Here is a 25,652-nt window from a genome sequence, read left to right as displayed (position 1 = left end):
TACATAGAGGACTGAGCATTCTCTAAAAACACGGTGCTCATTAACTCATGTTTGTTTTGTCATCTTTCCCCTTTCTAGTTAGCGGTGGGATAACCATTTCACTGCGTCTATTCCTCAGAAAAAGAAAAAACAACAGGATAATATTTTTGGGAACAACTGTATGATGGCTGCCTATTATGTTCCACATGGGTTTATATTTAAATATAAACGGACAAAAGGAAGGACATAAAACAAAACAAATGGAAGGGGTCTTGTATTTCGGCAGTGGTTGGCCTGGCCCCATATCGAGGCAAATAGGGTGCATAATGGGACACTTAGAACAGGTCTTGTAATATACTTTTCCACATTCCCACAAGACACGTTCAATATCACCTCATACATTGATCGGGGAACACTGAGGGCCTCATTTACCAAGAATTGCATACAGCAGCATTGCAAGTCTTTTTTGGTGCACTGCTCTGCGCCAATCGAAAGAGCAGGAATGCACCGTACAGGACACAGTGCATTACTGGCCTTTCAGGCGCACATTTTGCAGCCGAGCGCAAACGCAGACACCCTTGCACCATGGTGCAATGGGGTCTATGTCTGCTGAAGAACGTGGTACACATGGAAAGAGGTATAAAAGAGGAGAAATGAAAACATTTCTCCTTGTTATGCCTGCTTTGGGGAGGTGTAAGGTTTTACCGCTGCCCCAGGTTTACGTGAGTGTCTAAATCTTGGGCGGTGTCAAAATAAATGGGTGTTTCGTGGGAGAACCCACATCAACACCCATGGAACACCTCCTTGATGCAGAGTAAGCCAACTCAGCGCTTTGCGCTGCCTAGCCTTACTCCATATCTATGAAGCATTTTGCGTCGCCTTGTAGATATGATTCAGAGGCCTGCACCACACGAGCTTTAAAAAAAAGTGACGCTCCAGCTGGGCAGGCCTCTTGTAAATGAGGCCCTGAGTTTGCTCCAGCAAGATCAAAACTATTTGTCTACAGAGAGTAGCGGACAAGTACTAGAGTACTCAGCCCCTGATGCCCTTACCACTGAGAAGGACTACAATAATTCAATTAAGGGGGGACCGCCCGGAGCGAGACATCCCTCCATGCTTATTTTTTGGGGTATTGATCATTCCAAGTCAAGCATTTGGGGGGAAAGTAGAGTGAGATTTTTCTTTAACAACTGGGACATGTTGTCTCAAGTCACCTGGATACCAGACAAGGTAACAGACTTCAAGTTGGAGTTTTACTGCATCCAGCTTCAAGCTACCAGACCTCACCCTCTCGGGTTTTCACAAGCGGAGCAGAATTTTAGAGATGCAGGAATTCTGCATCTTTTGGGAAAAGATATCTCAGTCTCGCCAACACGCCAGATGGTTTTGTAGTTCCATTTTCCTGATGAAAAAGAAGGGTCAGATTATTGTTTAGTCTTGAACTTTTGGGAGTTCAATTATTTCATGTTCTACAGGCACTTCAAAATGGAAGGGATACACTTGTTGCGAGATTGCCTTCAGGACGGTAATTTGATGGTCGGAGTGGATTTAAAAGATGCATATCGGATTATTCCAGTCTTCATCCCACACCATCGTTTTCTTCAGTTTTAATGGGGATCATTGGTGTTTCACAAAAAAACCAAGGCTTTGTTGAACGTCTGGGGATACACAGAGTGTGTATTATTGTATATCGAGATGACACTTTATCGTACTGACTTGGTAGCCAATCAAAGTGATACAACATTTGTCATGGGTGATTTGCTTGTTTCAGTACCCAGTGTTTGTCATAAACTCAGAGAAATTGATTCTGTCGGCAGTACAATCCATAGAGTTTTTGGGCTTTTATGTGTATTCACTGATGGCACAGTTAGCACTTCACACCCACAAACTAAAAACTAAGAAGAAACTTCAGTTTGCACTGAGAAGACAGACAATATAGCTGCCTCTAGTGGCCAGGCATACTCCAATCATGTCTCATTATTGATCGAATCTAGGACGAAACTGACATAGTTGCGTGGGCACATGGAAGCGTGGTACAGCAGGGAGATCTTTGGATGCCTTCCAAAGGTCAAGATAGAGTCGGATGTCAGACGCTGGGGAAGAGGAGCCCGATTTGGGATCCTAGCCACAGGGGGCTGGTGGACAACAGAGGAATTGAAAATGCACATTTGCTCCCTGGTACTGTTGGCGGGCTCCTTTGCGATCAAGAAGTTGCACCAAACAAAGTGAGTTGCTACAGTTTATTGAGGCTGGACGACGTTTCAGCTTTCTATTATATCAACAAATTGGGCGGCACAAAATTGTGAACGTTTGTAGAGATAGTCAAGGTGTTATGGCGCTTCTGCCTTCAGCAAAGCATTTAAGTGATAGAGGAATATCTGGCCGCGCCACCAGAAGACAGTGGGTGATTGGCATTCCAGACATCTGGCAGACTGCACCGACTGGATGTTGGATGCCCGAATTTTCCAGGAGCTCCATTACCACCTATGTCCATGTCTCATAGACATGTGTGCATCAAGATCGAATCAACAACTGAAAGAATTTTTCAGATGGAGGCTGGATCCAGACGCCCTAGCGACCGATGCATTCCTTCCACATTGGGGGGAAGGTTATGCTTTCCTTCCACTGATGAGGATTTTGAGGGTATTCTCTCAGGTGAGGAGGCGGAGTTAATTCTGGTGACAACTGCTTGGAAGACTTCGGTATCTTTCCCATTCCTTCTACAGCTGTCCTGCGACTCGCTAGTTGTTCTTCCCCTTTGTCCGATGTCGCTCCAGGACCCATTAGGCTCTTTCCCATCCACTGGCGCAGTTGGAGAATTTCAGGACTAGATTGCAAGTGGCAGGACATTCGGAACAGTCTTCAGTCTTCATCCAGTGTGCCCAGAAGATGTCCTTCAGCCTAGTCTAGACAGTTAACTTGGTGTGTCGAGTGGAAGCACCTATAACCATGGTGGTAAATTTCCTACCTGAACTGGCAACTTGTGGTCTCCCTTATCAGACCGTTAGCACCTCTCAGTCTGTCGTTTCTGCCGGAGGAGGGTCATCCAGTGGGGAAAATCCTTCGGTCAGTAAACTGTAAGGGTAATTAGATTTCCAATCCCTCTTGACCACGATATTAATGTATGTGGGATGTGAACATGGTTTTAAAGTTCTTCGATCATTAGGCTGACAACTCTGATCTTTCAGGCAAACAAGTACTGGCCGAGTTGACCATGTTGTTATGTCTCATCTCATGCTAGAAGGGGTAGAATGTTCGAAAATTGGATATTACAAGTAGAGTGATTTTTCACGTGTCTGAACTTATTAAGACTAATATCTGAACTATTAACTATCCTGCATTTCCTAGCAACTAGAAATTGTGTGTGGTTGGTGTCTCAAGTAATATATGAAGATATTGCCAGAACGAATAGACCGGATTCTGCAGGGCAGCTGCTGATTGCATTTCAGAGACCCGTTTGACCCATCTCTTCCACCAGGTTGCCAGATTGCAGAATTGGCTGCCTTTGGACTCTGGAATAGATGTTTCTGTGTTTGGAGCTCCTGCAGTGCCAGGAGCTACAGCTTCTTTAGGTTCACGATTGTAAGAGATCACAAAAGCGGCAGATTTGTCAGCGGAGTCTACTTTTTGTACCTTTTATCATGAGCATGTTGTTGATGTGGCTTCTGAAATAGTGGGACAGCTTTGAGCAAGCATAATCTCAGCCTCTGGTCCCGACATAGAATGAAAAACCTTTTAATTATTGCGTCAAGGATTTTAAGTTCTATTAAGGACATGGAGGTGAGGATTATCCCACTTGATAAGGTACATTTCATATATTATGTAGTGTATTTTGCCTTCTTGATTGTGTTTGCACACTTGCTGTTGACGCATAGTAATATTTTGCTCCCTTGCTTTGTCTTCGGGAAACATAGTTTACCAAATGTTTTTTTTTTCTATCTGGAGAACAGAAGCAAGAGTGAGCAGTCCTACTTCTGGTGGATTCGGATTTTCTGGAATGCAATTCTGTTCATCTGAGTGACGTTTTATACAACTAATGCATCATTCCAGGTTAGACAAAGAAGGTAATCCCATCTCGGACTCGGATATTGTGGTTGAAGTGTTTGAAACTGAGCATACTCAAAGACGAGGCAGTAAGATGGTGCTGGCCATACTTGTGGAGCAATGATTGGTGGATTGTGGTTACTGACATCATGGGAAATGTAGTTTTTAAGTTTACTGTTGATTGGTTGCTGTGCAAATTCAGTAATAGAAAAAGAAGCATTATTCCCACCAATATGTGCTTAATAAAAGGTTTAATTCTTGACGTGATAGCTCAAATAAATTTTCTCGCAACACGTACATACAGATACATAAACATTAGGTCTGGGCGGTGAACTCCGCTCCGTTCGTAGACTTTGTGGAGTTTTTCGCACTCCGCAGAGCACTCGGAATTCAGAAAAACATTATCTTGCTTGTGCTCACCAACGTTAAATTGAAGAGAGTGAGCAAGGAAAATCCAGCACTAGACCATCTCCCAGCCAGATTTCTCAACGCAGCTGCCCGGGGATGGGCACTCACACTCATGTCGAGAAACCTTCCATTCACGTTGAGGAAGCTGCCGCTCTAGTAGAACTTCTACTCAAGTGGCGGAAAGATGCAGCGCCCTGTTGCACTGTGAGTGGTGCCATTTGCACTGATTTTACTGCGCGGGACAAACATCTGGCGCAAAACAATCAGTGTGAAAGGCGCAACGTATTGCACTCCACCCGTTGCGGAACTCCGCATAGCGCGGTGGAGATTTTGTCACTTCTCAGAGTCCTGCTTAGCAAAACTCGCTGAACTCAGCCCAGGCCAAATGTACATTAGGCAATACAACAATAAAAAGGTCCAATGTAGACACGGACATCCCTGGGAGGATTTGCAATGAAATCCTCACTTACATCAGCACAATGAAAGTAAATAAGTGAAGCGGCCGCCAATCCCTATATGCACCGCAGCTACCACCACTGTGTAAATAAGTTATGCGTACAAAAAAAAATAATAAAGGCCTAGAAGTTAATTTGCTTCAAAGAAATTAGATTTCCCAATGGGAGGCACTTGAACTATCCCGACACTTCTTTATGCGGAAGACGCAGTCCTATTACCAGCCCCTGGATACCCTCACGGGTGAGAAGCCGTGCTCTATAAATCTGAGAATTATTATTAATATTATTAACTAGGACAGCAATTAGCCTTCAAAAAGCCCTGGATACCTTTGTGGAGTTTGTCATCCCAAGATTTGCAGAATAATTAGCAGAAGTCATTTGTAATGCTCTGTGGAACAAGGAAATGTAAATCTAAAACGTTTATTCTTGAAGAACCTCCAGTTGCCAAAGTAGAGAGTTTTTAGGTCGAGACTAGAGTCAGCGCACAAGCACAGCTCTGGGGATGATCTGTGGTAGTTCAGTACAGGAGAGAAGCCCCGCCCATATTTGTTATTGGCTTGTGTCTTTGTCCTTTGTAAATGCTGTCTTCTGATTCATTATGAGGCTTGCTAGTCCCTCCTTAGTACGGCCATGTCGTCATTTGTAACCTCCCATGGCTACTGGCCCCTTTACATGGTTGTTACATGGTATGTGTACTTTATTATTTATTGTGTTTCTTCTACATTAGGCGCCATGACCTGCTTGCTTACATTCAGCGGGCCATGCCCGCTTTCACTTTTGCAGTAGCCAGCCTGGCCCGCCGCTCTTTCCTGGACTTGGAGCTGGAGCTGTAGCCTCTGGAGACAGGCAGGAGTCACGGCTGCACGCAGGCAGGATCAGGCCGCACTACTGCAACACTTTGTCCCGATCTCTCTTGTTTTCTTTCCCTGGATTTGGCTGGGGGCTCGGGCTAGCCGTGCATGCCGGTGCCCGGGTTGCGTGCAATGGTAAGCCATGGCATAAAAGTGCCTGTGTGCTTCGGGGGGACCTGGGTGGTGGTGCCCTGCGGGAATGGTAACCTACAGGTCTCCAGCCTCATCGAGCAGGCGGTGACCCACCAGGTGAGGGAGAGGGTCGGCAGATCACTCCGGGGAGGGCAGCGAAGCCCCAGGACATGCTCTCCGCTGCTGTCCTGGTATTCAAGGAGAGGCAGGGGCGCTTGGAAGTCCCCACAATGTTTTCTTTATGATAGAGGTCAACAAAAACACACAATAAAACACTTTAGAAAAATATTAATTTATTTTTCCCGTAGAGCAGATATGCAACGGGATACAGGATCCCAGTACATTTATAAATGTATGCTTCGAATATACACGTGCACTTTATGTGCCAGTTAATCTGCCCACACTGGCAAGCAGTGGGTTATCGGAGACAAGAGGTCATGAAAGTTGCTGAAAACCTACAAAATTGCTTGCTTGTTGGTATTCACAAATGTTTGCAAGGAACATTCCCACCTTCTATATGACAGTAGAAATACGTGAACGGGGCTGCCAATTCATGGTTGCAGTGTTTAAAAGTTAATATACTAACTGCGATCATGAGTGTAATGGGGCAGTGTCAAAGGCATGGCTACAAACATCACAACATCCTGTAAATATTGTGTAGACCTCTCATCTACAGGTAACTGAAGATAAAATATTTCTTCCAACTACACACTTAACGATCATGTTATGTTATTTCTAAAGAATAGACGGTTGACATTCAAAGGGAATATTTTAGGTGATTGCTAAAGAATAGATTGTTGATGTTGAAAGGCATCCTCAATATGGGTGAAGGTAGTAATTCCCGGTCACCTGTCACAGTTTGTTTGGCTGTCGGGTCTCTGCTGAGAGAGATATCGTAGCAGGATCGGAATTTGTGACCTAGTGGCAAGGCAAACATCTCTGCTCTTTGTGCGAAGCCCAACTAATCTGTCTCTCTATGATTGGAGCCTGTGGCCGATATGCAGGGGCGATGGAATTATGTGGCAGGAGAGCACCGAACTATGCGGAGGTGTTGAGTAAATTATGCATCAAGGAAAGGCAAATTATGGGGCATCATTGTTTCCTCATTTTTAGCTCGAGCCTGGGCAGCGCGTGCGGTTCTCTGCGGCATGCTGTATTGGGGCATGGAATTGAAGCCCCGCCCATATTTGTCATTGGCTTGTGTCATTGCCCTTCGTAAATGCTGGCTTATGATTCGTTAATAGGCTTGTTAGTCCCTCCTTAGTACAACCTTGTCTTCATTTGTAACCTCTCAGGAGAACTTGCCCTTTTACTTCGGTTGTTACATGGTACGTCTTTTCTTAGTCTGTATGCACTATTTTCTTTAATGAGTTTCCCCTACTGCAGGCAAAACATGCTTTCCTGCAAAATTCAGTGTGCCATGCACGCTTTCACTTTCCAAGCAGCCCGGGACAATGGCTGCCGCTTCTTTGAAATAAAATAGGTCTCGCATTTACAAGAGTTTGAGTTATTGGCATCATAAATGACAATGTCTTTATTTATGTGTTAATTAGCAAAGCAAATAAATAAAATGCATTGTCATTTACGATGCTAATAGCTTAAACCCTAGCGAATGTGAGACCTATTGCATTGCAAATGCTTGTTGTTATTTGGGGTTGCCTTTCAATCGACAACTGGGAGTTCTTGATGGAGTTGACGGTACAACAAACTAACAGAACCGTGGAAGCAATTTTTCACTTCTCAGCACAGTTCGGTCATAGGCCAGTGAGGGAAATGATCACTTTATATAAAGCCAAGTGTCTTTCAATAGCCTCGTATGGGGCCGGTGTTTGGGGGATGTGCGATAGCTCTAGACTCAAAACAGCAGAGAACAGTTTTCTCCAAAGACTCTTGATGATGCCACAGGGCGCACCAATTTTATTCTGTCACTAGGGAGTGTGCTTACATTTTGTGTGGTATATCCTGAGTCGGTACAAAGGGGGTGGTGATGGGCGGAGCATCTGAACCAATCAAACACTCAGACCCAGTCAACAGATCTGGGTTTAATCCATCACCGTTTTTTAGCCCACTCCTGGGTCTGGCCACACTGTTATTATAAAATTTAGCCAACTCCGGCACTAGGATTCTCTAAATGCATTCTTCAGAGATGCCTGACCTTGGATAATTCTGGTTATTCCTTAACTAGGGTATTTTAAGCACTTTTTTAGTAGGCTGGAGCAGCTATAGAGCTTTTTAATAACCCCAACCAATTTGCCCGCTCAGCTAGAGATCAGATAAAGCTGCCATTTTATGACTAGGCGCAGCGCGTATGCGCAGCAGCAAGCCGTTAAGCTTCCCTCTCTGGCAAATTACCTTGTTTTAACATCTGGCAACAAGCTGGAATTTTACTTCTCTTGTATTGAAAGGCCCAACATAGGTTTTATTTGAGCAGGCTTTGATTGTGGTCCCTGCATTTTCTCTTTGCTTTCCCACATCAAGGGGCTTGGTTTGAGAACCTTCCTCCTGCCCTTAGTTACGGCAACGTTTCAAAAAGACAAGGGAACCCGCAAGGTAGGAAGGACCCTGGGTATCAGCTAATTATTGAGAACAGTGGGTCGTTCAATGAATTATACTAACGAACAATAAATATAGACCAGAATCAGTGCTATATTGGTTCATTCATGTCCAGCCGGACCAACAATCAGTGCTAAAGTTCGAGACATAGAGTGGGACACAATCCTGTATCTGTCAAGGTTCAAAACAAAGAGACAATAACACGTACACAAAACATTTTCAGGCATGAAAAAGAGCTTATTGCCAATACATGAATCATGAGGGCAAGCTTTGTAAAGACGTAGACAAAAATGCACAAGTTTTAACGAATGTGTTTAACATGCATTCAGTCTAAAAGAGTCGATAACGTTTCGATCTATAACGAGGTACATAGATCATCATCAGGACGGAAATTTACATACGCCTGAAAATTAACAATGCCTTGAGGGTGAATACGAGTGCTGATGTCGCCAAGGTCTAGGGATTCCAGGCGGAATTGCTATAAGGATACCGCTCGGTCACTACACAATGATTGAGGATTAATAGGATTCCAATTGGTCATGACTGCATGAGTTGGACGGGTCAGGGGTTGAGATGAGCCGGCCACGAGGGAATCGTGAGATGTGCGCCGGACCGCTAATGCCTGGATCGGCAGGTTGAGGAGCGGAAGGTCGGCTGCCAGGATCGGGAAAGCACATTGCCCTTTCTTCTTTTCTGAGCACTTTATAAATCAGTGAGAACCCGTTTGTTTATTTTCTCATAGTTTTAATTCTTTTCAGGGAGGTTTTAGATTTCTGCAGCACCTCGACGCACCTGAGATTTGCTTTGCTGTGATCAGTTTCATTAGAGGGTCACTTATAATTAGGAAAAGATACTACTAATGGTTGGGCTTTGGTCTTGGTCGGGGATTTGAGTTATCGACATTTTATTCCATGTTTATATTTGTTGAGATCTTGAATGTGTTTATGTATGTTTTATTAAATGAATTTTGAGTTTAATATGCTTGTAACTTGTACTTTTATGGCCTATGTAAGAAGAATTAAGTTTTATGTCTGGCTGATATGCCGTAATTGTGCAAACGCAGCTGTTACAATCTTGTGACCCACTGACTTGCTCTTGACAATAATCCAGTATCACAGCTTCAGCTGAGGCCCCCAATTCCTAGTCTCATCATTCACTTAGCACCCAGGGCGTCTCATCATTACACACACATACATGCCACCATTACCACTTAGTACATTCCTGGAGACACACGTCACTGCAGATCCAGGTCTTGCCACCAGCCACAGCAAGCTCCAGCACTCACCCAAATGTGGGTGTCGATCTGGGCACTGGAGTCTGAGTGACCCCAGATCAGCCTCGCACAAAGCGTAGCACCAGGCATCAGTCTGTCTCTTGCTGCATGGTCACATGCAGTGTGGCTAAAAGGAGGGAGAGCTCAAGGTCACTGATGACCACGGGTGGATCTTGTGGGGGCCTCAGTGTTCACCAGGATTCTTCACGACTCCATACACTAGTGCTATTGCTTCGATATAATGGTTTGGAGGCACGCCTTGTGCGCTCACAGATGGCACAGAATCCAGAGTAATCATCTATTTTAAGCCAACCAATACGGTCAGTGAAGGAAAAGGTCCAAGGGACAAAAGAGTGCCCAAAGCAATTACACTATTAAACGTCAAAAGTTGTCTTTGGAATCCATCTGGGCCTCCCCTCCCTATGCGGTGACTTTACACCAGGTATTAGGTTACTAGAGGTCGCCTTTCTGCTGGTATGGGTTAGGCTCTGTAAGTAACTCATCTCCGCCGGGTGGGAGTTTACTGGCATAATGATGATGCTTATTGCGCTGTAAGACCTACAACATAATGTTTACATTGAAAATCCTGGATTTTGAACGACATAAGACAGTGCTTATCAAAGGTGTGAAGTTTATTGATCTTCTATACCCCGTTTTGGGACTGGTATGAATTTATAATTAATTGATATACCAGTAAGAGACAGTGAGCCGTTTTTTCTTTGAGCCGTTCTTTCATTGAGCCAGTTTTTTCATTGAGACATTTTTTTTCATTGAACTATATTGCAGTAAATTAGATCATTGGTGTACACAACACGGCATTTGACGCCGATGAGGGAGTCACATGACTGACCCTGATCACATGACTATAACAGAGTTTAGATCTTTCTCCTGTACAAACTCGGCGTTTGACGCCGAGAAGGGGGTCACGTGACTGAACCAGGTCACTTGCGAGGAATAGAGATGCAGCTTTCTCCGCGGTGAATTTTAAGTCAGAGCGCGGAAGACGCCGCGTCATCTGGACGAGAGACAGAGCTCCGTATGGTGAGGAGTGGGGGAGAGGGGCTATAAAAATCTGATGGGATATTAGGATTACACCGTTCAATTTGGGGGCTAAGAGATGAGATGTAAGATGATCTAATGGCATGATCGCAAAAGGGAAATTGATGGTAACAGCATTTTCATAACGGAGTGAATGGGCTGTCACAGGATATTAAGAGTGACTGTGCATATCAAGGTCGTAGTTTGCGTAAAGCAGTTAGTGTCACTCTTTATCTGGATCTACAATTGTACTTTGGATAGGGCATATTCGTGTGTCAGGTAGTGACCATGGACAATATAATTTGACCTATGACACGCTGTTTTGTGTTTTGTTTTCCTAGATTGATGCAACAATCGTAGGGGCCATTAAGTTGATGTTGAGGCTCACATGAGGAGCCAGCATATATCTTCCTCTTCCGCTGGTACGAGAAAAATTGACTGGAAGAGGGTAATGCTCATTAATATGTTGGATAGACTAAGAGTGTCCGGAGGGGTGCTCCTGGTGTGTTTTTAATCTCTGTATTCTTTACATTTGACAGTCCCAGAGTACAAGGTGTCCAACATTGGTGCAGTGACAAAGTGTCAAGCCCTGATGAATCTGCCGGAAGTTTCAGTGGCAGTGAAACATGTTGGCTGTAGGTAATGGTATGTAGAGCTAGCTACCAGCCTTTTTAGTTCAACAGAATATACCTAATTTCAGAATAAAAGTTGTGCGAAAGGTGTGTCTGTTAATTTTAAGCACCTTTGGTCACAAAATGGAGTGAATGCTTGTTGCTCCTTTGCACTTTACACACTTTTTTGGTTTGTCTTGGACACTTTTCTTTCTTCTTTTCTGAATTGAATGACTACCTATGATGAGAAAAGGGGCATAATCTGGTGAACACATGCCAGTTGCCCCGAGGGTGGTGCGCCCGTGAGGAGTCATTCTTTTCTCCACACATTTTTTTACACGTAGTAAGTGTGGGCGGATGTCCTGTGTACATGACTGATACAGACATCGTTTAGTGCTCTGTTTGACTGTCTTTTTGAAGTTTACTAGGAATTTCCCTTATTTTTATGTTGAGAATTTTGGGCGAAATACACTGAACACACCAACGGAAAAAATTTCAGAAATCGATGGTGTAGCATTGGACTTTGATCGTTTGTCTCTCCATTGCATTTATACGAGTATTGATATTTAACGCCTTGGGGACAGGGTTTTTGTGATATTATTGTTTGTTCATCACCACATGAAACAGGCAGGCAGATTAGTTTATTAGCAAAGTTTTATTGCATAAAATAAGTCATTCTTGGCAAACAGCTCCCTGCAACAGTGTCCTTTGTCTAGTTGTCAATCTCACCCCTCACACTAGAACAGGACACAACTGACCTCACAAAACACATCACAGCATGCGATGAAATACGCCTTACAGTGTCTTTATCAGACAATCTGCTTTGTTTTGTAATGTATGTGAACATTAGTTTTTGGGTATTTAATTCTCACCAAAATAGCGGCCAAACTCCGGCCGACTTCTACCATATGGTTTGCTTTGCCCTGGCCTTGACCCATTCTGGTCCGAGGTGGAATCTGAGCTCACACAGACCTTGGGTCGCCAGGTTCCACACGATCCCTTATGTCTTCTCCTGGGTGTATTTGATGGTTTGGACGGCTCTAGAGCAGACAAACATTTTCTGGGAACGGCGGTCGCTGTGGCTAAACGAGATATTGCAGCGGCCTGGGCCCAGCCCAACCCCCCTACCCTGCGAAAGTGGCACCAGGGAGTGGATCGGTGCGCGACCCAGGAAGAACCCTTCTTTGAGACGCATGGTTGTCCCGCGAGGTTCCATAGAGTTTGGGGCAAATGGCTGATCCTACTGTTTTAAATTGCCAGCTTTGGCTCTCCCATGTAACGGGGTGCTGCTTTCCACCTTGGGTGGCTTGCATTAATACTCCTACCCACACAGTGGGGTTCTTTACTGTCTGTTGGAGATGGAATTGGCTTTACTGTGTAAGATATATGCTGTCGTTTTGTTTGTTTTTCAAAATGATAATAAAATTGATTATCAAAATAAAAAAATTCTCACCAGAATAAACCATCTCAAAACATTATGAATTGTGTAACGGTCTCGGCAGTTGAAACTGCAGAATTATATGGTTGGTGCCACCTTTGTAAGTTGTTAGACTCTGGACAGCCATGAATCCTTTTTTGATCTCTCAGCCTGGATGGGTTGTACAGAATATTTACACAGCCGGTCTGAAGATACAGATAGGGAGTAGATGTTCCTGCTTTAGTGAGTTTATATTTTTTGTCCTCAAGTGGTTATTGATTCCTATTTCTTCTCCTAGTTTCTTTTTCCCATGTGCTCAGGTCTTTCAATAATTTTTTGTTGAATCCTAAAAGTTATGTCTATCAGGATAGTTTATGATCCACACTTGGTAACATGTCCTCAACACTGCACTCATTTCATGAGAGTCTGACAGGTTTAATTCGCAGTGAAGCAGCCTCTGTGAAGTTCGTTGCTTGGTGAAGTGACGTTAGTGACGTTGAAGAACCTACATTCTGTTTGGAGACGCTGCGAACTTTAGAGTTTGTCCTTTAACTCAAAGCTCTTCTGACATTCAGAGGAAAGGGAGGACCTCACCCCGGAAGGATCGTTAGATGTCATAGGAGGTTTAACTTCAGCTGTAGATTCTTAGATGATGTAAAAGATCACATTTCTTTTTTTAAATGAAGGCTTTTGTGCAGTGCTTTGAGAAGGCTTCCATCTTGTATGTGTTATTTGATGCTGCTGAGGAGCACCTTTTGTTTGTAGCAGTTTCCATATTCTGTACGGCGTCATGGCCGTCGCCTGTGTGTTCTTTGATGGCGTACAAGGCTTGCCTTAAGATCAAAGTTCTTGCTACATACAGTGCAGTGATAAAGCCTCTGTCCTGTGTGTACGCTTTGAAGCCGTACAAGGGTCACAGTGCAGTGATAAAGCCTCTCTCCTGTGTGTACGCTTTGATGCTGTACAAGGGTCTCCTTCCGCGAAAACCTCTTCTCACACACAGTGCACTGATAAGGCCTCTCTCCTGTGTGTATGCTTTGATGGCTTACTAGGGCTTTTTTAAGAGTAAAGCCCTTGGAACACACAGTGCAGTGATAAGGCCTCTCTCCTGTGTGTACGCTTTGATGCCGTACAAGGGTCGCCTTCCGAGAAAACCTCTTGGAACACATAGTGCAGTGAAAAGGCCTCTCTCCTGTGTGAGTTCTTTGATGCAGTACAAGGTGTGTCTTCTGAGAAAAGGGTTTGGAACACACAGTGCAGTGATAAGGCCTCTCTCCTGTGTGAGTTCTTTGATGCAGTACAAGGTGTGCCTTCCGAGAAAAGGGTTTGGAACACACAGTGCAGTGATAAGGCCTCTCTCCTGTGTGAGTTCTTTGATGCATTACAAGGTTTGTCTTCCGAGAAAAGGGTTTGGAACACACAGTGCAATGATGAAGTCTCTCTCCTGTGTGAGATCTTTGATGCCGTACAAGGTGTGCCTTCAGAGAAAAGGGTTTGGAACACACAGTGCAGTGATAAGGCTTCTCTCCTGTGTGTACGCTTTGATGTTGTAGATTTCCCTTCTGAGTAAAACTTTTCTCACAGATATTGCAGTGAAAGGGCCGCTCTCCTTTGTGAGTTTTTTCATGTGTTGCCTTATCAGCAAACCTCACTTCATGCTCAGTGTAGGGATACTGATCTGTGTGTGCAGTAAAAGATGCGTCTTTCCAGTAAATGTCTTCTTACACTCAGCACAGGCATAAGCTCTTAGGCCGGTGCGTATTATTTTCTGCCTTGCAAGTAGTGTTTTATTGTTAAAATTCTCCCTCCTGTGTATTCCTTGGTGTTTTCTTTCATTTATTTTATAAGCAAAATTCTTCCTTCCTCCAGAAGCTTTACGTTTCTCTTTCCCATTCATACTTTCTGTCTGCGACTGCTGTGCTGCAGAATGAAATGAACACTGAGAATTATACATGGGAAATATTTCTTAAAAGAAATGCACGGTTATAATATGAGAAAGGTGGACAGTAATATCTAGGAAGGAAGGAAAATGTTACTATCTGTAAACAATCATTTGCTGCTTGTAGTTCTAACGTTCACATGTGGTGATCTCTCATGGGTTGGGTTCTGACTACTAAAAAGAAATTTATTTAAGATTGAGTTTTGATCTGGAGAACGACTCGTAATCCCATACCAGAAAGGCATAATGCATCAGCTCGCAGACTCCAATTAAAATCATTGTGTTCTTTTCTCCATCGGAGTTCAACTGCTTATATGTGTAAAATAAAAAAAATAAACTGCTTAATCTGAGCAACCTATATACTTTCCAACCATACAGCAAGTGGGTGATGCATGTGAGCCTGCAACATGACAAGCTGACAGTATTTGCAAGAGAGTAATATTTTCCATTTGCAGCAAGCTGTGGCACATCACAGGTTGTGCAATAACTTAAAAGAATAGGTAAGGTCCAGAACGCCGCGGCCAGTCTCATTCTAGGGACACCACACCACAAACATATGACTCAACACCTATGAAGCCTCCACTTGCTCCCCGTCGGGAAGAGGGTCACCTTCAAACTCCTCACCCACGCCTACAAACCCCTCAACAACATCGGACCCACATACCTCAACGACCGAGTATGATATCCACGTACCCAAGAGGAACCTCTGCTCCACTGACCTCGCCCTGGCAGAGGTCTCCGGCATCCGAGGAAACAGAAACGGTGGGAGAACCTTCTCCTACATCGCAGCCAAATCCTGGAACGAGCACCCCGTCAACGTCAGACGCTCCCCAACCCTTCAGGAAGGACCTCAAGACCTGGAAAGAGCTCCCCGTGAACATCAGACGCTCCCCGACCCTGCACAGGGTCAGGAAGGACCTCAAGACCTGGAACGAGCTCCCCGTGAACCTCAGACGCTTCCCGACCCAGCACACGTTCAGGAAGGACCTCAAGACCTGGAATGAGCTCCCCGTGAACCTCAGACGCTCCCCGACCCAGCACACGTTCAGGAAGGACCTCAAGACCTGGAACGAGCTCCCCATGAACCTCAGACGCTCCCCGACCCAGCACACGTTCAGGAAGGTCCTCAAGACCTGGAACGAGCTTCCCGTGAACTTCAGACGCTCCCCGACCCAGCACATGTTCAGGAAGGACCTCAAGACCTGGCTTTTTGACGGACCTGGAGCTGCTTCTCCCCACCCCCCCAGCGCCTTGAGACCCTCGCGGGTGAGTAGCGCGCTCTATAAACCGCTGATTGATTGATTGATTGATTGGAAAGAATTGCTAATGGAGTTACTAATATGCTTAGAACAATTAAGCACTTCTGGGCTTCTTCCTTGCATTGATGTCACCAGAGAAATATTTTATGAAAGGATGCACAGAACCACATGTTTCTGCTTTACAAATATCTACTAGAGGTATGTTGGGTAGAAAAGCCATGGTTGCATCTTTATCACACGAGGACTCAGCCTGTGGTATTTCTATGTGGTGTCTCCGCTAGGCCTGGGCGGTAAATTCAGTTCCACTTGCAGAATTTGGGTAATTTCGTGTTTCACGGAGAACGCGGAATTGCCAAAACTTCCGTGATCCACGGCTTTGAGGAATTTTTTGCTTTTTCCCGCATTCAAAATGTGTGTTCGCCAGATATTTTCCCCCGAGCACGCAAACAGCGTTCGCGAACAGGAAAAAAGCACTGGGAACGGGTGGAACAAGCAATTCCGCGAGTTCGCAAAATTCTGCGTGCTCGCTGAAATTTTGTTTGCTGAGCTTTGCGTAACACGACTACGCAAATTCCGCCCACCCCTAGTCTCCGTACGAGTAGGAAACCATATGCCTTATTTTTCATACCTTGTCAATTCTAATAATGTAGAGCATGAGTGTATGTTTAACACTGGATGCATATTTAACTTTGTCTTTGTAAACTTTCAGGAACTGTTCATCTACTTATGGGGCGTGTAGTTTGCTAACTGTTTGAGGAAGTGACTGCTACTAGGTAGACAACTATCTACAGTAAGGCTTGCAGTGATGTAGTGGCTTAAAAGGTGGACTTGTTACTCTTGATAAGACAACATTAAAATCTTAACTGGATGCCAGGGGTGCTCTGGTGGGAAAACCATTCTCAACTCTCCCATGAACATTTTCACAAGAGTTTTTTCAAAAGTATTCAAACGTTAGTGTAGGCTGGACCAGCTTCTTTATGTATGTATGTATATGTTATTTCTATACCGCAAACTTAGCCTAAAGCTAGGGCCAAAGATGAACATAAATTATTTTTAAAGAAGGAAGTTCTCAACTCTTTCCTAAACGGGAGCAATGTCGGGCGGTCCTGATGGATACAGGGATGTTGTTCCAGATCATGAGTTCATAGATGGAAAAGGCCTACTAACTTGTTTTTTTTGTTACAGTTCTAAGTCTGCAGTCCGATGGAGTTCTCCAACCTCGCATTTGTTGCACTTGAAAATAAGAGCTGAACTTAAGGACAACGAGAATGATGAACAAGTGATAAGAAAGAGGTAATAGCTACAAAAGAGGACATTTTAAAGGGAAAAGCAAGACTACTGTCCTGGAAGAGTCTTAAACTTTGTAAGACGATACGAATAAGTAAGGAGAATAGTCAAAATTACATTGACACAAAGACGACATGAACTTCTGACAGAGGAATCAAGCTCAGAAGGTCACTCAGACTCAGACGCCTCTGCTAGCAACTACCTAGAAAAAAAACCTACTTGTCACTTTTTTCTCTGGGTACGGGATACTGAGACAAGGACGGACAATGGAATATCATAAAAAAGGAAAAACAAAAGCAAGAGGCACAAACAGAGGAAGAGAAAGACAGGAAAGAGCAAATGGAAGACAACAAAATAACTCATCCCTTAATGAAGAGAAAGGTGATAGAGCAAGGTGAGATATGATTATTAAATCATCACAACATTAACTGACAATGGATGAACTAAATATCCATAACCTTGGCTTATATTTCTGCCCCAGTAGGGACTTCGATTACAGTTCATGTAGAATTGACATATTTCCGTTTCTAAGATATCAACCTAAAATCAGACCCAAGCCAATAAACATGAGAATAGGGAAGCCCAATACAGAAAACATGACTTGTGTTCAAGAGACGCTGATACTTCATGACATTGGCTGGTCTGGATGATGGAAATATATGTGCAACGAAAGAGCGGGAAGCGTTGCTTGGAAAGGAGGCACCGATAGATCAGGGAAGCATAACTTGCTTCAAAAAGCAAGCTACATATAACTCCTCCTTGCCTCATGATAATTTGGATGTCTTTAGTGACTCGGTCGCCAAAGACTTGTTCAAATAAATTGTTCACCAGTCAAGGCAAGAAGGGAAGAATCCTATCTAACTTGAGTATTGGACAAAGGGAAGCCATTAACACATTACGTAATGACAACATAAGTACCAATGTAATCCGATAAGGGGCAAGAATGTGGTTTTAATGATTGTTTGCAATTATGAACAAAAGGCTTTTCAATAATTATTAAATATGGATTGTTGTGAAATGGTAATGACAACATTTTCATTTGTGTAAAACACTACCCTCTACTGTCCCATGCTTTTACCTTCTAACAAATGTATGCAAGAACAAGGGTGGCGTATAGTGCCCTCCAACAATAGCTTACTAGAAAACACAGCAATAAACTAAAACCATTTAATGCTGATTCTTGTGGAGAGCCTCCCATCATATTGTATAGATAGAGAGAATTTTCTACGAAAGATACACAATGGAGACAATCATATTTGACAATTACCTAGGATGTGATCTTGCTAATTATGTATACAACACTCGCAAGGTCTAAGAGCCTAAGAACATGCTTTTTGCAATAGACCAATATCTCCATATGACTATACATGGATGCTTAGGACCATGACTTTTGCCTAAATATCAATATTTTCATATTTAAAGATAGATATTACAGACAAATCTCAGGGACAGCAATGGGCACCTGCTCTCCCAACTCTGCAAATGTATTTGTGGTCTGGAGGAAGGAACAGGTCTGTTGTGTAGTTCCCACTAATCCATAGTTCAGTTCAGAATCTTTATTCAAATTTTTTCAAATTCATAAAAGCAGTACAAATTTACAATCCCAATAAGATAACCATGATTCTAAATACATTTAAAACGTCACGCATTACTAAGATTACAAATTATTTTAGCAGCAATAATACAGAAATTTACTAAGGGTGATCCATTGTTTTACGTACATAGGTAGTAACTCTCAAAAAAGTGCTAGTGCGGAATATCAATTCATCATTATTCAAAGTTAGCAGCATCAAAAAAGACTGCTCCAAAGAAAGTGGTCTATGCTTCTTAAAATATGGAACTAAAAACCATTTAATGTATTTTAGATAAAATTTACAAAAGAAAAGAAAATGTAAATCATTTTGTAAACTCATACCATCACATGGACACAATTTATCTTCAGATCTTATTGATAAATAACCTATCGGGAAACATAATAAAAATCTAATAGTGCCTGTCCTTAAACGGAACAGAAGTGATCTTTCCCAGTTTGTCATTGGCAATATAAGATACAACGGAATTGGTTGTATATACAGATCTTTATTCACATACGCCTGGATAGTTGATTTAGTTAACTCCCCCGCCAGTCTATCTTTACTGTAGAGTGCATACAGTGCAGACTTTATTTCATTTTTGTCTTTAGGCTCAATCTTGCAGGGGTCAAAGAAAAGATGACCTTTGCCCACACTACTCAATTTATTAAGAACTCCAGAGAGCCAGGGGATTGTCATCCCTTTCTCACAATTAAGACAGTCTCTTATAATTTCATGGGTTAGGGAGGCCGATTTGTTTCTCCAAAGAGCCAGCCAGAACAAGGCCGGTCTCGATGCTATGAAATCCGATATGTAGTACAAATTCAATTCGCAATGACAAATATACTCTGAGGTAGAGATAGGGGCTCCAAGGATTTTTCTGCAGAAACGATTTTCCTACGTCTGAATACTAGATGTTTTATTCAGACCCCATATGTCAGCCCCATATGTTGCTACTGGGACGCACTGTAATTTAAAAAAAATTTAAATTGCTTTTGTAGCACCTACTTTCTTAGGCCGTGGGAGGCTAAGAATAGAGTTAATGGATTTTGAGAACTTGCTCGTGGTGTGGACCAGATGTCCACTCCACGAGCCGTTCGCAGCCAAACCCATTCCTAAATAGGTGAAAGTATTAGTGGAATAGAGTTTATCTGATCCCACCGAAATAACACTAAGTTGTTTTTTCCCCGGGCCACAGGACATAATAATAGATTTTTTTAAATTTACTTTAAGATCTAGGTTATCCATATATTGTGCAAAACGTTTGACCAAGCTACGTAGAGCATTTGGTGTAAGGCCCATAAGCACCGCATCATCTGCGTAAAGCAGAGTCGGCAGTAGTCCCCCCCTTATTTTTGGGACATCAGTAGTTGCTTGTTTTAAAAATGTATTTAGTCCATTGATATTAATAATAAACAACAGGGGTACTAAAACGCTCCCCTGCCTAACTCCTCTTTCTACTTTTATGTGCCCTGATATTTCCCTGGCCATTCCAATCCTTACTTGTGCTTTTGTGTCAGTATGCAGGTAGGCCAAAAAGTGTACAAGGGGCTCTTCTAGGCCATAATCTAAAAGAATAGCCCACAATTTAGACCTATTTACTAGGTCGAATGCGGACGATAAGTCCATAAATGCTAAGTAGATTGGTGACGACTTAGCAATAGTATATTTGCTAATTACTAAATTTAAATTCAGACATTGCTCTGTCGTCCCAATCCCACTTCTGAAACCCATTTGACAGGGGTCTAGAACCCCCGTGTCATCTACCCAATCATTTATTCTGTTATATAGCACTCGTCCCAAAATTTTCAAGGTATTATCTAAAAATGAAATAGGTCTGTAGTTTGCTGGGTCTGTTCTCTTCCCTTTCTTGTATATTGGCACTATTATACTTGCAGACCATGAGTCTGGCATTGGCACTAATCGTAAACTATTAAAAACATTTTTTTAAATAGGTGCCCAAAGTTCAGGCTTCCATTTGATGATGTCTATCGGAAGGCCATCTGGCCCAGGGGCTTTATTGCCAAGGCTTTGTTCGATAGCCGCAATTACCTCACCTAAACTGATCTCTAAGGACCTGAGCGTTTGTTGGTCAATTTAAACTTTGGGTGAGGTGCCTAGACTGGCTCCGGGCACCTCCGCAGGATAAGTTGGCCTAGAGACCAGCGAGCTCACAGTGCCACCATAAGACTCCCTAACCTTACCAGGAAGCGAATGGTTTCTGGCAACCTTTCAACGTGACAACCCTGACCCCTCAGGGATCGGGGAAACAGAACAGAATCTTTTGCTCAGTCACTCAAGCTTACTTGCTCTCAGAGAAATATACAGAGAATACACAGTGGGAGGTTTTCAAAATATTTATTGAACCAATGTTATTCTTGTATAGAATACATAAGCTGCAATAATCAGTAGACCGAAGCAGCTGAAAGTGATTACAAGCACGTAAATAGTAGATATAGTTCTAGCATGGTGCTAAAACAGTGTATATATGCAGGCATATAAACAAGGCAGTAATCAGGGGGACTCGTACTATGCACTCCCTACTCTGCGTGTACCTAGAGTGTGTGTGAAGCCAAGAATCCCCACTAAGGGACATGACAGGAGAGAATGCAGGCCACGAATTGGTTACAAACTGAACACCGACCATGGAGATGCCAGCCCGCTGCATAGTGAAGTCTCAGCCCGCACGGACCCTCGGTGTCAGCTGTAGCGCCTCCTCTACTAATCTATCGGGATACTCATTATTTATAATAGAAAGCATCTTTGTGATGTACGTATAGATTAGACAATGTTATAGAAATGTTTATAGCCCTGCCACCCCGTGAATGAAGATAGAGATGACATTTGTACATAGTGCGACAAGAGGCCTTGTACGTGGTGTTCGATGCATCATGATAATGTTGTGCGAAGCTAGATGTGTAAACAAAGTAGTCTTAGAGAAACTACTCCAACATTGTCGTGCATGCAAATATGTGCAAAAGGTCACAGCAGAAATGTTCTTGTAAAACATTGGACGATATATGTAATGAGCCACTTCGATACATGGGCCTAACCCGGGCACATAACAGGTGGTCTGGACATCACAAAATAAAAACATGACAAACCATGTGCTGATTTGGTTCGGGGATATAGATGACCTTTCCCTGCTGTGGGATGGAAGTAGGGAAATGTCTAAAAGATTAATCCAGAGACAGACAAAAACTGATTTCAACCGAAAATTCACTCATTAGATCAGAAATAAATCTATAAATGACCTGGTTATCCATACTGAGCTAGAGACGCACACATGGTCACAAGCCTACATAGAAAGGAAAAAGCAGGGAGCTGTGAATAGCGCGCATCCAAGAAACTGATAGAAAGTATCCCCTATGGTGAAATGCTACGGACCCGTAGAAACTGTAATAGCCAAGAAGTGTATGAGAAGGAAGAAAAAAGTAAGCGGCCAGCAGCCAAGCGAGCACCCAGAACATGAATAAACTACTTTCAAATCAGAGACACCAAAGGAGAGACCTGATATTACCGTAAGGTTCATCACTACATACAGTCCAAGGTACACAGCAGCAAGACAAATTCTAAACAATGGAAGATATAAAAAGCTGATCAGGTGATTAGACACAATATTACCTCACATCCCTCCATCACGTATCGTAAAGCCCTATCCTTAAAGGACAAACAAGCCCATAGCTATATAGATAGTACAATGAGAGAAAGGGGCCATCTAACCTAAAAGGTTTCAGAAAACTAGGGAAATGTATGGCTGCAAATCTGGTGTAAAAATAAAGGAGGTTATTCTGCATAACAGTAACTTAACAGTAAGTGCTTGTCACTTGATGTACTTGTTTTACTGCTATCTATGTTTTTAACTAAACCTTTTTATGCCCTTTTAATGCAGATGTATGATGTTTAGCTGGACTTATTTATTATGTTGTACTAAATGTGGTTTTTTAAAAAAATAAATGAATTTTGGATGCACATGCTTTTATGATAAATTTTATCAAATAATGCTCATACTACTACTACAAAAAAAAGAGATAAAGTACCACCTGGCGGCCTCATTCCTCTATATAGTTATGGAACTCCTCGCTGACATGCAATATCCTTATAATGTGTGGCCGGAAGTACTTTATCCCGAATATATTTGCACTGAATAAGGTTACAGTGAAATTATAGTTGGTTTTGTTATAACACCTTAATGGATCTTTTAAAAAAATCGCTTAAAAAACAAGGGTAAAGTGCATTTATAGTTAAAACTTAAAACTGATCAAACCACAGCAAGTTCTAGTTAGAACCACAATCCATAACTCGCACTACGGGTGTGCAAACCCTAACTCATGATGCGATGACATTTTACATACTTAAAGAGTTTGCTAAAGGCAGGATGCTGCTGTAGGGAGATCATGGCTACTTTTTTCTGCACATAAAACAATTCAATTCAATTCATAACACACCAGTGACACATAACAAATCACTTTGTGTATCTGTCTACCATGAGGTGGTGTGCACTCCTGGAGAACCCTGCAGTGGCAACAACATCCCTGGTCGTCCCGGCTGTTGAGGCTGAATACAGACTAGGATTTTTGTATCAGGAACTGGAGACGACTGCGTCTTACCCAATGTAACTGTGCAAATAAATAAATAAAAATAAATAAAACTGGAAACACAGTTCCCTCTCTGGACTGCTCATGTCTGCTATTCTCAATGAACACCACATCAATTGCATCAGATAATTAAGTTTGACTCCAGCCAGTATTTCCTCCCATGAATAGCACTATTTCCAGTTCCACAGCCTGGAATGGGGACGGACAAGAAAGGACGAGAGCTACTGGCCTATTTGTCTCATGCAGAGTCCCATAACCAGGCCTGTTTCTGCACAGGAAGGATGCAGTCCTGTGTGGAACCAGAGAAGAGTGCAGGGACACACCTGCACCCTGTGTACTCGTACTCTGGGGGTCAGTATCGCTCAGGGGGTTCCACCCAAACCATCTTAATCCCCTTGAAGACTTACTAAAATCTGCCCATATGCATTCTAAAGAGGTTACATGTGTTAGTGCACTCAGCGTGTCCATGTATAGCAAAACAATTACCTGGGGTGGCTTTGGATGGCAATAAATGTGACTGTGTTGGTCCTGTCTCCATTGAGTCTGAGGGGGCGTCTTCATCTGCAGTAATTGTGTCCAGTTCTAGGCATGATGGGGGCACAGGCTGACTCCGCTCTTCAGGACAGAGCAGTTCTGCCTTGCAGTTCTGATGTTGATCCTGTGATTCAGGGTGCAGTAGCGTGTTACTCTGATCTGAACACTGTGTATCAGTACAAGCGGGTTGTAGCTTGTAGTTCTGATATGAATCCTGCTCCTCTGGGTGCAGTGGTTCCACCGTGTTGTTCTGATCTGTTTTTTGTGCTTCAGGAAGCACCGATTCTCTCTCTCGATACAGTACAACAGTGTGCAGTGGTTCCTCCGTGTTGGTCTGATCTGTTTTTTGTGCTTCAGGAAGCACCGATTCTCTCTCTCGATCCAGTGCAGCAGTGTGCAGTGGTTCCACTGTGTTGTTCTGATCTGTTTTTTGTGCTTCCGGAAGCACCGATTCTCTCTCTCGATCCAGTGCAGCAGTGTGCAGTGGTTCCACCATTTTGTTCTGATCTGTTTTTTGTGCTTCAGGAAGCACCGATTCTCTCTCTCGATCCAGTGCAGCAGTGTGCAGTGGTTCCACCGTGTTGTTCTGATCTGTATTTTGTGCTTCAGGAAGCACCGATTCTCTCTCTCGATCCAGTGCAGCAGTGTGCAGTGGTTCCACAGTGTTGTTCTGATCTGTTTTTTGTGCTTCAGGAAGCACCGATTCTCTCTCTCGATACAGTGCAGCAGTGTGCAGTGGTTCTACCGTGTTGTTCTGATCTGTTTTTTGTGTTTCAGGAAGCACCGATTCTCTCTCACGATCCAGTGCAGCAGTGTGCAGTGGTTCCACAGTGTTGTTCTGATCTGTTTTTTGTGCTTCAGGAAGCACCGATTCTCTCTCTCGATCCAGTGCAGCAGTGTGCAGTGGTTCCATAGTTTTGTTCTGATCTGTTTTTTGTGCTTCAGGAAGCACCGATTCTCTCTCTCGATCCAGTGCAGCAGTGTGCAGTGGTTCCACCGTGTTGTTCTGATCTGTTTTTTGTACTTCAGGAAGCACCAATTCTCTCTCTCGATCCAGTGCAGCAGTGTGCAGTGGTTCCACAGTGTTGTTCGGATCTGTTTTTTGTGCTTCAGGAAGCACCGATTCTCTCTCTCGATCCAGTGCAGCAGTGTGCAGTGGTTCCACCGTGTTGTTCTGATCTGTTTTTTGTGCTTCAGGAAGCACCGATTCTCTCTCTTGATCCAGTGCAGCAGTGTGTAGTGGTTCCACCGTGTTGTTCTGATCTGTTTTTTGTGCTTCAGGAAGCACCGATTCTCTCTCTTGATCCAGTGCAGCAGTGTGTAGTGGTTCCACTGTGTTGTTCTGATCTGAACCTGGTGCATCTGAACAGGTCTGTTCCAGCTTGTCTTTCTGCTCTGGGTCCTGTGCTTCAGGGCACATTGATTCTAGCTCACAGTTCACGTTTGGATCCTGTGCAGAAGGAAGTTCCTGATTCAAGCATAGGGGTTGCTGTAGGCACTGGGTTTGTTGTGACCCCAACTCATCAAAGGACAATGGCCCAGACTCTAAGTGTTCGTCTGATGACATCCCATCAGGTGACACGGGTTGTAGACTGTGGTTCTCCTGGGAATCTTGGAAATCAAAACACATCAATTCTTCCTCCAAGGGATCATCAGGCCCCTTCCCATTTGATAACACGGGTTCTACACCGTGGTTTTGCTGT

General features: G+C 43.4%; 1 pseudogene across 1 annotated transcript; it reads right to left on the bottom strand.

Moving 5' to 3' along the window:
* Positions 1-11,339: 11,339 nt before the first annotated feature.
* LOC144767566 (uncharacterized) lies at positions 11,340-24,269 on the bottom strand (annotated as a pseudogene). The gene is made up of 2 exons (XR_013598263.1): positions 23,902-24,269; positions 11,340-14,681 (listed from the first exon to the last, which is right to left on the bottom strand). The product of XR_013598263.1 is annotated as an uncharacterized LOC144767566 (transcript).
* Positions 24,270-25,652: the final 1,383 nt, after the last annotated feature.

The sequence above is a fragment of the Lissotriton helveticus genome, chromosome 1_1, assembly GCF_964261635.1.
Source record: "Lissotriton helveticus chromosome 1_1, aLisHel1.1, whole genome shotgun sequence".
In the NCBI taxonomy this organism is placed as follows: Eukaryota; Metazoa; Chordata; class Amphibia; order Caudata; family Salamandridae; genus Lissotriton; species Lissotriton helveticus.
This window is presented reverse-complemented; position numbering and strand designations above follow the sequence as displayed.